Below are 9,758 nucleotides of genomic sequence, written 5' to 3'. Positions count from 1 at the left end.
TTCTCAGTTGTCACGGTCCAGTAATTTTAAATGGACATACAGCTGCTGCTTAGCACCCCCGTCCAAGCGCTTCATCATGGGGAAGCACAAAAAGTTTTAGTTAAAGACGGCAATTGTGGTTTTCCCATTGGTCAAGCTCCTCCAACGTGCAATATTCCCATGCTGTCACATTTGGCTACGTTTAAGAATCTGTTCCTTTGGAGAGCATTTTGTTTTTTCACAAGTACAAAAGGCTTAGCCAAACCGCAAAGCCCACCAAAAATAATTTCACTCATGGCGTTCCTCTCCACGGAAGTCTTTAGTAAAGGCGAAAGACTTGTGCGTTATTAGAGAAACCGAGTAAAGTACAGCCCACTCTCGAGAGCAGCCGAAACGCCAGTCTTCCCAGTCCCACCCTCGCGGTAATTCTCACTTGGTGTGCCGCGTTCCAAATCCAAGGCCTCACCAATATTTTGTCCTTGCTGTGTTTCTCTGCCAATCAAGTGCAAATCTTGCTACACTTTTGTATGGCTTTATCTTGTCAAGTATTATAACAACGTTTGATACCAGGAACCCACGAGGTTTCACAGATCATTCAGTTTTTAGGACAATTTCTGGCGGTAAAATCTGCCAGCCATGTCTCTTCAGGTCCGTTGACAGTTTGGGCACGGGCAGCTCCACGTGCATCGTAATTGTTTTTCCAGAAGACAGAAGAGGGTGCACCGTTCCCGGTGACGCTGCAATACCGGTCGATGCGTGGGTTTAGATTTGTGCATATACACATCAACTTCTTTTACATTACTGCAATACACATCAACTTTCTTTTACATTACTGCATATACACATCAACTTTCTTTTTGATTCATCATCACCATTCATTTGTCATCATCACTATTCATTATGTCATCATCACATTCATTATGACATCACTTTCTTTTATATTACTGCATATACACTAGGGTGATCCGAGTGTCCGGCTGAAACGAGTATCCGGTACGGTTAAAGCACTTTTGCCCGAGTACAAGTATTATCCGAGTAATATGAGTCAATATCCGTGCTCGGATTGAATAAAACTCCTCAACTGGCCGCGCAGCGTTCTGTGATAACACAGCGCCCCCCCCCCGCCTACACACCCGCTCGGATCAATCACCACACACAGAACACGGAGAAAATGCGCTCTTCTCTCGCTCTCTCTCTCGCTCTCTCCTGCTCCCGTCAGTCAATTCGGTCTGCGGATCTGTTCCGTTAACGTTTAGGGTTTCTTCTTCAGCTTCAGGTTTGTTTTTATCTTCGGTTTGTAGTCCTTCATAGTAACCAGTAGATTTCTGGTGAACGTGGGGTTTGCAGTCCTTACTTAATAGTAACAGTAGATTTCTGGTGAACGTGGGGTTTGTAGTCCTTACATAGTAACCAGTAGATTCTGTGAACGTGGGTTTGTAGTCCTTACATAGTAACCAGTAGATTTCTGGTGAACGTGGGGTTTGCAGTCCTTACATAGTAACCAGTAGTTTCTTGTGAACGTGGGGTTTGCAGTCCTACATAGAAACTAGTAGATTTCTGGTGAACGTGGGGGTTTGTAGTCCTTACATAGTAACCAGTAGATTTCTGGTGACGTGGGGTTTGTAGTCCTTACATAGTCCCAGTAGATTTTTCTGTGAACGTGGGGTTTGCAGTCCTTACATAGTAACCAGTAGATTTCTGGTGAACTTGGGTTTTGCAGTCCTTACATAGTAACCAGTAGATTTCTGTTGAACGTGGGTTTCAGGACATGCTGCTTGTTTTTAAATGCGACTCCAGTTGCGTCTCTGCCATCGGAGATTTTTTTTTTTACTGTCAGCTGCCCCCCCCCCACGCCCCCTCTCTCTCTGTGTCTCTCTCTACTCACACACACACACACACTCACACAACACACACATACACACACCACACCACACATATCCTGGTGTGGAATAAAAAAAAAAAAAAAGAACCAAAAAAAAAAAATCACACTGATCATAAAAAATAAAAGTTAAAAAAGAAAGTTATATTGAATATGAAACTCTTTTCATTACATTTTACTTCATAATTGCAACCGCATGTGTTGTATTAATTGTTGCAAACGTTCTGTATATAGTTTGTTTGTTACCATGACAACACCAGTGATCTGAAGCTCGATGCTGTCATGTAAATAGTTTCAAATCAGCAATAAATATAACAATTTTTGATCAACTCATATCAATTGCTCTCAGTTGTTGGGGAAATCCTTCTATAAACTGACAACTGACTCCATGATGAATTTAACACAGTGTTTATTCTTGTGGTCAACGATGAAATGCGTTTCCGAGCAGTTACACGTGCACGGACCTGATGGAGACTTGTCTAGTACAGAGGTCCCCAAAAGGCACTTAGACATATGTGCTCAAGGTTATATTGGTTCCCCTTGTGGGGCCTGATTGGTCAGCTATACTGTTGCTGGGTTACAATCCCTGCTCTCCTCTCCTTCTTGCATGTCTTTATTTTCAGTTATCATTTACTTCACAAGACAGCTATGTCCACTCCCTTCTTAAGTTGGTATGTCCTGTTCTCTGAGTTATCAGACCGTCCTGAACTTCAGTGTCCTTGGCCTCACCATCTCCTCTTCTGTGCTCACTGTAGCATATCTGACTAAGATAGCCCTGTCTGTTCTCTCCCTCCTTAGCTGTAACCCAGCTGCAAAGCATAATGTATAATATGTCACACATACACACACTCTTATTTAGTCTTTGGTTAATTCAGTATATACTCTAAGCCAGCTTTTACGTGGCCGTTCCTGAGTGCCCTGTTCATCACCACCTCAGTCATTGTATTATTTTCCCACAAATTCCCCCTTTTCGCACCTACTAGGTGCGAACACCTTTTTACACTAACTGCAGTGCCTCAACATCCTCCCCGTCCTCTGGCATGGTGAGTAATGGCAGCATCCCAGCGGAATAGGGAGGCGGCGCTTTTTCTTTGGACAAGGCAGTGGTGATGAGCCGGGATGTCATGGTCCGCAGGCAGGGCACACAGCAACACCCACAGGTAACTAGAATAGCGAGAAAAACAGCAATAGATGTCAAACAAGCAGTGATAAGATTCTTCCATTTGCCAAAAAGGTTGTCATCCACCCCTCCATGGATTTGATACACCTGAGGCGTCATGCATCTCCTGGGAAAGGGCTCGAAGTTGGTTCAAGCCCTGGTGACCTTCCCATCCGGGGCAGTGTTGTTAGGGATGACCGTACAGCACATCTCTCCGAACATGGAACAGACTCCTCCTTTTTCAGCCAACAGCATGTCCAGCGCCATCCTATTCTGGAGCGCCATGAGGGACGTTGGGGCCGTCTGCTCGGCCAGGCCTTCGATGGCATCCCTAGTTGCATTGCTCAAGCGTAAAACATTATAATGCACAAAATTTATCCTATCTACATTTTTGCTGGGAGTGACGGGGAAGATGGCTGAAAGCAGTGGTATATTCTCAAATCCTGCGGCTATTTGATCTGCCAATTTGTATTCATTCGGGACACCCCTAGGAACTCTCCTATGCTGTCTATATAGGTTGGGGTTCCCGCCCATGGATCAAAAGCCGGGCCTTGCATACTACGGGCCCTGCGCCTTCTCTTTACGGTCAGTTGCACAGCCTTATGGTGGGTATAGTGGACTCTACTCCCCACCAAGATATGGGCATAGCTAATCTAACCATAGCACAAACTCCTGACGTTTGATTTGGGAACTTTATCTGGAGTAGTACAACCTAAGACCACCACAATAGTAGAATAGTCCTATTCTAGCCACTGGGCCTAGGGCTGTTTTGTTTTGTACAGTTGTATTACACCAGTCTGGGGTATATCACCTAGTTTGATTGTGGGCTTGCTTGATCCGGTGAGATTGAAACAGTGATATCTTGCACCCTCCCCCTTTATGGCGGTAAAACCCTGGTTTTTCAAAGCCTGGGGAAAGAGGGATGCTAGGTAGTACAATTGCGGGAAGCTGTCTTAGAGTGTGTGAAGTTCAACATGCATGCATATCCTGCTGGGTCCTCATTAGGAAACAACGGGGCCGGGTTAGTGAACATGACTGGTCTAGCTGTGGCACAGGCCACGCACCCTTCCATGTGTTGTTCTTTGGCATTCTGTATTAGCCACCTGATCCAAATTGTCCTGGCCTGCACCTGCTGATAACTCTAACACATCTTCCACCCTCATTTTAGAGAAGTCCTGCACTATTACGTCTTCCTCCTTCAGGGGGGGTTTTACTGTAGTCTCTGCCATGTCAGTGTCATTCTGTGTGTGCGTGAGGGGATCCAAAATATTTATCTGCAGGGGGTTATATCTGGTCATTCCTGCTATCCATACACCTATGGCTAACATCCACACATCCTGACCGTTCCTGCTCCCAATTGCTCTATTTACTGACAGGGTTATGGGATTTTTCGTGGGGTCTGAACTATAGTCCCGCTGTATAGATAATATCTCCCATTCATCTTGTTGTACCCACCAATCTCTTTTGTCTGTCAACCTCGCCCATGGTTTCCACCCCCTCCTGTTGTCCAACCCGCGTCATACCAGCTGTTACAGAGACTACCTTTCACCTGTCCGGAAGCGCTCCTTTCACAATCCTACCTTTTGATAGTCGTCACAGATGTACACATCTGTGTTTTTGTAGAAACTATTATACCCCCGCAGTCTATAGCCTGACACAAATCAAAGGTAAATGACGTGGTTGAGTCTCTCACATAGGGGAGAGTCAATCTGGCACCGCACCTTGGGATGGGCCCTTAGTGTGTTGCTTCACTACTGCCCAAACTGCTCTTCTTCTCTCTCGTCTAGTTTCATTTCCTTTGTTACTGAGAGGTGGTTGGACACTACCGGGTGATTGTTCTTTGTGGTCTCGGTCCCCATACGCATGTTCCAACCCCAGAATTAATGCTGCAACTCCCCTACTACTACTACTGCTAGGACAACTGTTGTCTTTTTCCCAAACCCCATTGCCTTCCAAGTTATGGATGTACTACGCGGGGGCTGTTCCCCGCCAAAACATCTCTTCCATCTATACATTTTGGATTGCTTTTCTAATTTCTGCCAATGGGCGGCTAGGAGGTGCGACTGGGGCACAATGTGGTCAGGTGGTGCCAAGGTGCTCCTTTTTTACCTTTAACCTGGACCGAGTGTGAAGTAACCTCCCTTACTTCGTAAGGCCCGGACCACCTGGGGTCAGTCCACTTCCTCTTGTGAACTTTGACCCTGACCCAGTCGCCTACCTTGACAGGTAGTGTTGCTCCCTGCCTGCGGTTTCCTGTTCGCCAACTGGACCTGCGTAGAAAGGGCTGAACCAGAGATGTTAGCTTTCTCATATAGTCTGTCATTTCTATTTGCTGAACATCTAACATTGGCATGTGGCCTCCATCTAGTGGAGGTCCTGGCATTTTTCTCCCTGTCATTATTTCATGTGGGGTCAAATGTGTTTCTCGTCCTTCTGAGGACCTCATAGCCATGAGGGCCAATGGGAGCGCTTCTACCCATGTTAACTTGCTTCCTGCACATGCCTTAGCTATCTTAGCCTTCAATGTCTGGTTTGCTCTTTCCACCATTCCCTGTGACTGTGGATGATAAACTGATCCGAAGGCATGAGTGATTCCCAGGGCCTGTTCTACTTCTCTTAGTAGTTTGTTGTTAAAATGTGTGCCATTATCTGACCCTATCGCCTGGGGACCCCATACCTCGGGATGAGTTCAGTTTTGAGCCATTTCACCACTGTTTTTGCGTCCTCTTTTCCGGTGGGAATGGCTTCTACCCACCTAGAGAACCTGTCTACCATCACCAGAAGATACCTTTTTCCCCCTACCACATTTTCTGCGCCCATATCAGTATAATCTATACTGATATCTTGAAAAAAGCTGTGGGGACTGGGTACGCTCCTTTTAGTGTGGTGTATGGTTTCTGAACATTATGCTCTCCCACACCCTGCATTCCTGACAAAAATGTGTCACCATGTCCCTCAAATTGGGGTGCCACCACAACTCAGACAGATTCAGGAGAGTCTGTTTTCTTCCTTCATGTGTTGGTCTGTGTGCCTCAGGTAGCAACATTCTGCACATCTCGCTGATGCTGCTATCTTTCCTTGATGAGACCTCCATATCCCTCTTTGTCTTTTGTGGCGCCGCTCCGCTGCCACTGACATGTCTGTCTCCCCCCTTTTTTCTGAAATAAAATGGCATTGAGAAAGCCATTGTTTTCAGAAACATCCATATGAAATGGGAGTGAGTAGTCTGGGGAGGTGAGTGTCTCTGCCCTTGCTGCACTAGGGCTTTTGAGGTCAGAGAAGGCGGCCTCGGCCTCTGTTGTCCATAGGAGGGGGGCGGTGAGACAGCGATGAGTTTTGTTGGTATAGTCAGGGATATGTGAGCGGCTGTATCCTGTGAGGCCCAGAAAAGACAGCATGTCTGCAACTGTGAGGGGCTTCTGACTGTTGGGGGTTCTGTGAGACTGTCATTTGTTTAGCTTTGCTGGGCTTGGGCTTGTTTAATTCTTCCAGTTGTTTCTTTAAAATTGAGTTTGTAGTCTTTTTAATTTCATCTTCTTGTTGCTCTGCTCCTTTTTGGTGTTTTGACAGGAAAATGACGCACATTCTCGCCCCATGTTCATCGGTCATTGTTGCAGGCCTACTACTCCTCCTACTGTGTCTGAACTGCTGTGGGTAATCCCCCTAGTACCCCATGGCGGAACAGCGCCACTGTGGCGGCGGACTGGTCCCACGGTTCCCTCATAGCACGCTGCCAAATCTTTTTGCTCTATCTGCATAGGCATCAAATTTTCATCACTTAGTCTTTTTAAATCATGCCATGCTGCATGATCCCCAACTGTGGGATACATGCGGTGCAGCTCAGCCCAAATGCCGGGGTTACTGCTGATGCAGGCACTGATGCGGGAACAGTGGGTCCAGCTCCCCCTCTGGTGAGGGCAGCACTAGCTTCATCTGCTCCCATTACTCTACCCAATACTGCTCTGAGATCTCCCAAACACAGCTGCACTCCTGCTGTAAGACTATTGAAAGCTGTGAGGAAATGCTCAGCCCCCCTCCTGTCAGGAGGGGAGTTTTTGCACACAGAGAATCTAAGTCACCAAAACTGTAAGGGGTGTACATCAACAGTCCTCCTCCTCCTCCTACTGGGCGGAGTGGGCATTGTAGCCCCGCCTCTGGTGTGTGGCGCGTCTGCTCCTCCTCCTCACTGAGCTCATTTACTGTTCGACGCAGCTGCTCTTGCTGCCTTTTTATCTCTCTGAACTCTTTGTTAATTCTTTTCCCTTATTCTAGTTGATCTTCGCAGCATAACTTCGTCAGGGTCCTCGTTGGTAATTTACCTTTAAATGTGCCTGCTACAAAAACGTCTTGAGGACTTTGTGATCTAGATCTGGGCCTGCGTTTATGTCGTTTTTTAGAGTCCTTTCCCTAGAGCTGGAGCTTCTGTCTGTTTGCTCACTTTCCCTGCTGCTGTCTGACTGTTCGCTATCTTCCTTACTTACTTCCTGTCTTGTGGGGTACTTGTGGTGAGGTGGACTGGGTCCTTTTACTGACATGTGAAATGCTCTGGATTTTGTTGGCAAAAAGACGCTGAATATGGGGTACTAGCTTTGCTTGGGCCGGCTGGACTGTGACCGCTGGCTTGGTGGAGCCGCTGCTGCTCCCCCTGACGCTGACTGTACCATTAATTTAGATAACATTCTAAATCCTGTACGCGGCCCTCTAATGCCGGTATCAATGTCCTGTGGGACGTCTATTTGTAATGCATTTGGCTGTAAATGGGCAGTTACCACTGGGGCTTGGACTGTGGGTTTTGATGCCGTTGGACCTGTATACGGCGGCGGTGGAGCGGAAATTCTTAGGTTTCTTATGTCTGGATAAAAGGGTTGTTGGCGGGGCGCTTCAGCGGGCAGCGGGGTTTTCTCTGCGCTAGCGGTTTTATTCTGTTCAGCTTCTGTCTCAGTTTTTGGTGAACTTTTGTCATCTTGTTTTGTCAATCCCAATTGTTTTCTGTATTGCATTTGTCATTTTCAACCCCCCCCCATATTTCTCTTTCTGCGCTTCATACTCCTGTGCTTTGGTTTAGTCAATTTAAACCATTTTCTTTTCTTTTCCTCCTCTGCCTGCCTTTCCGCATACTCCCAACTTACTTTTTTTCATACTTCACTATTTCATTCACTTTCTCCGGGACGGCGCCCCTTCTCCCTCAATCCATCCTCCTCTCTCCCATTCTTTGCACAATCTCGTTTAGCTACTTTCTCCTCTCCTTTACTCCCATACTTTTTTCACACTGCCCCTACTAACACTTTACCATAAGGGGTCGTCATTTTACAACAAATAAAGGAGAAAAAATCCAACAAGCCAACCACAACAAAAATCACACATGCAACAACAACAAACAACTTTTTCATTAAGACTCCATCTAGAGCCTTTTTATGCACTCTCTATAATCTTTACAACTTAAAAAGTGACCTCTCACTCCTTTGCACAAATACCTCTCGCGGTGGACTCGTAATATTACAATGACAATCTGTTAACTGCAACTCTTTTTCAGGATGTTCACACAGAACCAAGGGTGGCAATTCACAATCACTCATCTGAACTATCTGTCCTTAGCAGTCCTCCTACCTCGTCACCATCTGGACGTATTTTCCTCTGACTATTTGTCCCTTTTCCTCTCCTACCGCCACCCGTATTTTCAACAATTCTCTTACAACTCTCTAGTTGTTTTTCTCTGTTTATCACATCACATGCCCCAACATTTCATCTGTTTATATCCCTTTAATACAGCACATTCAATCAATACTTTTCGCTTAAAACAACTTACGACAGTTGAATGTGATCACATCATTTAGTTTTCAGCCAATAACAGAATTTTGATTTTAAACAGGCTTCTGCCTACCTCTTTTGTTGAGAGCTCCCAGTGATCACACAACGAGTCGCAGTATCGCCGCTCAGTCCCCTTCCGGGCTGCGGGATGTCAGTCCGGTGGCTGAGCTGAACCGGACCGTGGACACAATGCCAAGGTCCAGTTGGATTCCCCTGTCCAATTACGTTATCACGTCGGGGTCGCCAAATTTGTTGGGGAAATCCTTCTATAACTGACAACTGACTCCATGATGAATTTAACACAGTGTTTATTCTTGTGGTCAACAGATGAATGCTTTCCGAGCAGTTACACGTGCACGGACCTGATGGAGACTTGTCTAGTACAGAGGTCCCCCAAAAGGCACTTAGACAATATTGTGCTCAGGTTATATTGGTTCCCCTTGTGGGGCCTGATTGGTCAGCTATACTGTTGCTGGGTTACAATCCCTGCCTGCCTCTCCCTTCTTTCTTGCATGTCTATTATTTTCAGTTATCATTTACTTCACAAGACAGCTATGTCCACTCCCTTCTACGTTTGGTATGTCCTGTTCTCTGAGTTATCAGACCGTCCTGATTCAGTGTCCTTGGCCTCCCATCTCCTCTTCTGTGCTCACTGTAGCATATCTGACTAGATAGCCCGTCCTGTTCTCTCCCTCCTTACTGTAACCCAGCTGCAAAGCATAATGTAATATGTCACACACACACACCTCTTATTTAGTCTTTGGTTAATTCAGTATATCTCTAAGCCAGCTTTTACGTGGCCGTTCCTGAGTGCCCTGTTCATCACCACCTCAGTCTTGTATTATTTTTCCCACAAACATATTGTAGATATTCCAACACAAATTTGACCCAAATGTCAGTCTATTTCCCATCTAGTTGGGACATGTCTGGACA

General features: G+C 46.1%; 1 non-coding gene across 1 annotated transcript; it reads right to left on the bottom strand.

The window, feature by feature from the left end:
* Window positions 1–232: 232 nt before the first annotated feature.
* LOC116683381 (U5 spliceosomal RNA) lies at window positions 233–343 on the bottom strand. Its single transcript, XR_004330547.1, has one exon. It is a non-coding gene; the product is annotated as a U5 spliceosomal RNA (small nuclear RNA).
* Window positions 344–9,758: the final 9,415 nt, after the last annotated feature.

Source organism: Etheostoma spectabile, unplaced genomic scaffold, assembly GCF_008692095.1.
Source record: "Etheostoma spectabile isolate EspeVRDwgs_2016 unplaced genomic scaffold, UIUC_Espe_1.0 scaffold00018964, whole genome shotgun sequence".
NCBI classification, from domain to species: Eukaryota; Metazoa; Chordata; class Actinopteri; order Perciformes; family Percidae; genus Etheostoma; species Etheostoma spectabile.
Note: the sequence above shows the minus strand (reverse complement) of the source record. Positions and strands in the feature narration are given on the sequence as shown.